Genomic DNA, 5,940 nt, shown 5'->3' with positions numbered 1-5,940 from the left:
ATGTAGTTGTTTAATTTATTATATGTTTGAACTTGCAGATATTCACAGACACCTCATCATATGAAAAAGAGTCAATTGATCACATCCGACAACTTTGGGCTCAATTCTTTTTGCAAAAGGTTGAAGAGCAAGAGAACCAGGAAAAGAAAGATTTAATGACAAAACAGAAGCGATTAAAAAAAACTTATATATAGATATATTTTTGTTCCATGAATGATTTATTGGTACAAGTTACATGAACAAAGTGGTTGAATTTTTTTCTTACATGAATACAATTTTTGTTGATGTATGACTTGGTGCAAGATTCTAAAGATTAGAGAAATGTTTGTTTTGGTTATTTTTGTTTTTTATTGAATATCCAGGAATATATAAAAATATTTGGTTTAATGAAATTTCAAATAAAATATTTTTAAAAAAATTGAGATATTTTACACCCTTCATACACAAAATAGGGTGTAAATGTGTTAAAATTAAATGTAATTATAAGATATTTTACATTTGATATATCAAAAATAGGGTGTAAATATTTGTCATTTTACACCCGTTTGAATTATAATAGGGTGTAAATTCGTTTAACTTCAATGTATGTAGGTGACAATTTACACCCGTTTTATATTAAATAGGGTGTAAATGTCCTAAAATTCAATGTATATATCTACCAATTACACCTTTTTTTATCTAAAACAGGGTGTAATAGGTGACAATTTACACCCGTTTTATATTAAATAGGGTGTAAATGTCTTAAAATTTAATGTATATATCTACCAATTACACCCTTTTTTTAAATCTAAAATAGGGTGTAATATATTCTCTTTTTACACCCGTTTTAAAACGGGTGTAAATTCTTCATACATATCTCACCCTTTGAATTTACACCCTATCATAACGGGTGTAATATGTATAAAAAACGGGTGTAAAATCTTCTTTCTGCACTAGTGCTTGTTGATCAAATTTCTTTATGAGCTTGTTGAACTGTCTCCCAAGCATGGCTAAGGCTTCTGATATACTTTCATCACCTCCAGTACATCCTGCTTCTGACTCCTCTTTAGCATTAGATACAAAAGCATACTCACCCAAGCCCATTTCAAAGGTTTGGAGGGAACCAATGAGCTCATCCACCTTCATGTTGCAGATGTCCTGCGCCTCCTCTATGGCTATGACCTTCATAGCAAATCTCTTAGGCAAGGACCTGAGAATCTTTCTTACAAGTTTCTCTTCAGCCATTTTCTCACCTAGTCCACCAGAGGTGTTTGCAATTTCAAGAATATTCATGTGAAAGTCATGAATAGTCTCATCCTCTTTCATCCTCAGATTTTCAAACTTGGTGGTCAGCATCTGAAGTTTGGACATCTTCACCTTGGAAGTACGTTCATGAGTTACCTTGAGGGTATCCCAAACTTCCTTAGCTAGTTCACAATGGTGTACCAGCCTGAAGATGTTCTTGCTGATTCCATTGAACAATGCATTCAAGGCCTTGGAATTTCCAAGAGCTAACGCCTCTTGCTCCTTGTCCCACTCTTCTTTAGGAATCTGCACACTGACTCCATCTTCACCTGTCCTCATTGGATGTTCCCATCCTTTGTTGACAGCTCTCCAGACTTTGCTGTCTAGAGACCTTAAGAAGGCTATCATACGAGGCTTCTAGTCATCATAATTAGATCCATCCAACATGGGTGGTCTGTTTGAGTGTCCTAAGTCCTTGTCCATGGTACTAGAAAGTAACTTCCCTAGATCTCACCCAGAAATTCACAGGCAGGGTGCCTGCTCTGATACCAATTGAAATTCTAGTTATCAGACTTTGGATGTCACACTGGTTGTTATGACATCCAATTCTGCACAGACAGGGATTACGCAGAACTTAACAGTAAGTGCAATAAATAACACAAGTAATTGTTCACCCAGTTCAGTCCAACATTACCTACATCTGGGGGCTACCAAGCCAGGGAGGAAATCCACTATTAGTAGTATCAATTCAAAGCTAAACTCACCCGTTTACAACTTATCACTTAATCCCTACCCAATGCAATTTCAATCTTAACCTAAGATCAGAGTTCCTACTCACTCCCCCTCAATCACCTCAGTGATATTAAAGACACTTTGAAGTCACACTTCAAAAACAACTCTTGATTATGCTTCACAGCTTAAATCAAGATACACAGCACTCACGCTTAAAAGCTTTGAGTGACACAACACTTACAACTCAATGAACACCCTATGCCAAAGCAATCATCTACTTGATAATGACTTGGCTTACAAGATACGTCTAATACTAGACTCACAAAAATACAGCAGTGAAGTATGAAGGACACACTAAATCTTCACGCCTCAAAATCCCTGAAACTGAATGAAGGAACGCCTTCCTTTTTATATTGCAGCACCTGGGCTTTTGCACCTGTATTCTCCTGAAATTAAGGTCACTCAAGTTCCCATAAATTCAACATTTAGGTTACTAACAAATAGGCTATTTGTTAGGTTCATTGGATGTAGCTTGGTTGTTGATTTCCTGGATTTTCTCTAAGCTGTTGACTTCCTGAAGAATAGCCTGAGAAAAAGCTGAAACAGAAAACTGAACAACCTACAATTTAGCATATGCTGTCAGGAATGAATGTCACGACATTCAGCTTGACATCAAGGTCCATATGCTGAGTCTGTTTTTCCAGAAAACTGACTGTACAATTTTGCTGACCTGTACATGATCAAAATGATCATACTACAGTAACAGCTTACATTAATAAATTTCAAAGTGTCCAACTTAACATTTACACAATTGGCCTTAAGTTAGTTCTGTTATTCTCTTGAAGAACAAACTAAATAATATGCTGAAGTATAGCAGAACACCACTCTGCCTAATCTTCAGTAGCTGCTGTCAATGATGAATGTCACAACATCCAGTTTGACATTCAGTCAGTAGGCCTTATGCCAGGTCTGGTTCTTCCTTGATAACCAGACTGCAAATAAATACTAAGTTCTAACAGAACTCCTGCTGTTCTATTCCTTAGTATCTGTTAACAGGTATGAGTGTCACAACATCCAGTTTGACATTCAATAAATCCTGTGTTAGCTAGTCCTGCTGTAACTACAATGTAGTCACACCTATATGTCATGACATCAGTCAAGACATTAGTAACCATCTAGTGTTTTACCATATAATGCAGCCAATTTAAACACCTACATTACTAACTAAAGTACCAAAAATATGTCATTATATAGTTTAACTGCTTTTGTAGGTAGTTTGTATGCTCACCCTTGATCTATCAAGCTCATATGTAGGGTTCAAGACCCTCAATGCAAGGAGCTCAATCAATAAATGGTTTAATATGTATCTAAGTATCATATATGGATCTCCATGATCTTCACATGTTATTTTGATCAAGAAATCATCAAGAGTTTGAAGCTTGTTTGCCTTGGAAGGCTTAATTCATTTTGGTATCCTGTGTGACTTCTTTAACAAGTTTCTTCATCAATTGGTAAAATATTTCAAGGGATACTTCAAATTTCATAATATTATTCATATATGATCCTCCATGAGTCCCAAAAGTCAAGAGGATATCCAGCTATCATGTTGGTTCATGGTGGTTGACTAGAGGAATTCAACTAGTCAAAACTGGGGTTCCCTAGACCCTATATCCTACACTTTTTATCATATGAAAATGATTCCAAGAGATAAGTTATTCACGGTGGAAGAAGTGAACATATGGCTTGGTACTTAGATTTTTTTTTGATATGTTTGATTTTCCAAACTTCCACCTCAAAATTCATCATGATCCCAGCTGCAAATGAAAAAGTGTTCAATATGAAAGTTGTTCCTCTTGATCTAACCTTACCAAAAAGTCTAAAATCATCTCATTTGGACAAAAGATGAATGTCTTACGCATGGGTTAAAGTTGAAGGACCACTTGGATAATTTTAAGTTCCACTTTTGATACACGAATGCAGGGCTTGACAACATGATTTCAGCATGGCTTACACTCAATTTTGGTCCCAAGTGCATCACTTGATGGGCCTATCACACGCCTGTAAGACCCTAATTTTGACCCTAAGATCCCTCATGGAATCATAACATTGCATTTGCATGGCCTCAAGGATCATAAGCATCTTGGCCCCTTTTCCTTTGGGTGGGATCTCTTGTGAGTTAGCTTGAGATCACCAAGCATGATTGAATTGTATATTATTTCTTTTCTCATTTTATTTACTAACCAAAAGCACAAAAATATGTCACTAACATCTCTTGTTTGTAGCTTGAACAGTCACAAGGTCTAAAAGCTTCTAGGAGATCTTATGTGCATTGATATGGTCAAGAGGAAATGAAGGCAAGCATGGAAATGGTTCCCAAATATCTCTTCCATCAAATATACCTCCTAAGTATCTCAGTTCATCATTTTGATAAAAAAAATCAAAGGGTTTGATGCTTGTTTCCCAAGGAAACCCTAATTCATCTGTTCATCAACTATGCCCTGCTCATGAAGCAACCTCAACCCATGGTCAAATAAAATAAAGGGAAGTTATTTAATTAATCATTTCATGCATATTTTAACTTATTTGAGTGACCTCAATCATCAATTCATCAAGATATGAGGTTTGGACTTGAGAAGTTGATCAGTCAATTCATCTGACTATTTTGAAATACACTAAGACCTAACATTTTATGTTTTAGTTAAATGGAGATGACCCCAAGAGAAAAAATGTTCTTCAAAACCATATTAACAACTTTCATGTTCATCAAAAATTGGTTTGAGTCTTGGAAGGTCATCATCCATTCCAAGACATTATAGGTCATTTTGACTGAAACCCTAATTTTGGGTCAACTTCCCAAGGACATAACTCCTTTATTTTCATGATTTTGAGGTGGGATCAAATGATCTGTAAATCTTAAGATGTCCAATTCAAATGTTATGTTGAGAAAATTTTCAAAATCTCAAAAGAAATACATGTGATAATGCAAAACATTATAGGTCACTTTGGACCAAATGCATTGAAATGTGAAAAAGTCCAACTTCAAGTGCCCATAACCTCTTCATCAAAAATCCAAATGATGCAAAATTTAAGTCCAAAATTGATTGCCGTAAAAGGATATACAAATTTGATGTTGAAGATTTTATCATTTGGAGCTTGTATCATTGAGACAGAAGGGCTTCAACTTTGGCCAATTTTGAAAATCTCACATATGCATGTTTTGCACCCTACACTTCATGTCCACTTTTCATCAATTTCCAAGGCCCAAATGGACTTTTGATCAACATAACAAATGATCCTTATGCAATAAGCTTTCCAACCATTACTCATAAGGTGGTGTTTCTGTAACACCCCGATAAAATAAGATAATTATTTAATTTAAGTTAATAATATATTTATTAATTTAATTAAATAATTGGAATATTATTATTGGAATTATTATTATTGGGTTATTATTTTATTGGAATAAAAGTTGGAATTTAGAAAAGGTCCCATTTAGTAAAGAGGTTTATTTTTCACGTGAAAAGGAAAAAGGGACAGAAAAGTGGAAAAGGGCAAAGAGAACCAGAGAACAAGGGTTGGAGAGAGGAAGAGCTTGAAGCTGAAGGATTGCCGGATTAACTCAGGTAAGGGGGGTTTATCATCGATTAATGGGTATTATGGGATAACATGTAGTGGGTAGTGATAAACCATGGATTTGACTCTGATTAGAATGATGTATGCTGAAAAATTGTGAAATATTGGATGAACGAAATACGGGTTTAATTGGAGAATTCGTAGGAATTAGAGGTAATAATGGTAGGAATTGTGAAATCGAATAGGGTATGATTCGTGTTAGATGATATGAGCGATTACTGTGTAAAATTGGATTGTAGGAGGTTGGATCTGAGGAATCTCGTGGTAGAGAAAACCATAGCAGATCTGGAAATCTGGTTTCTGGTCATACGCGTATGGCACTAGGCAATACGCGTATGCCATGGCCTGGTA

Source organism: Lathyrus oleraceus, chromosome 6, assembly GCF_024323335.1.
Source record: "Lathyrus oleraceus cultivar Zhongwan6 chromosome 6, CAAS_Psat_ZW6_1.0, whole genome shotgun sequence".
Classification (NCBI taxonomy): Eukaryota; Viridiplantae; Streptophyta; class Magnoliopsida; order Fabales; family Fabaceae; genus Lathyrus; species Lathyrus oleraceus.
The sequence above is the reverse complement of the archived record's forward strand: the minus strand, read 5'-3'. Positions refer to the sequence as shown.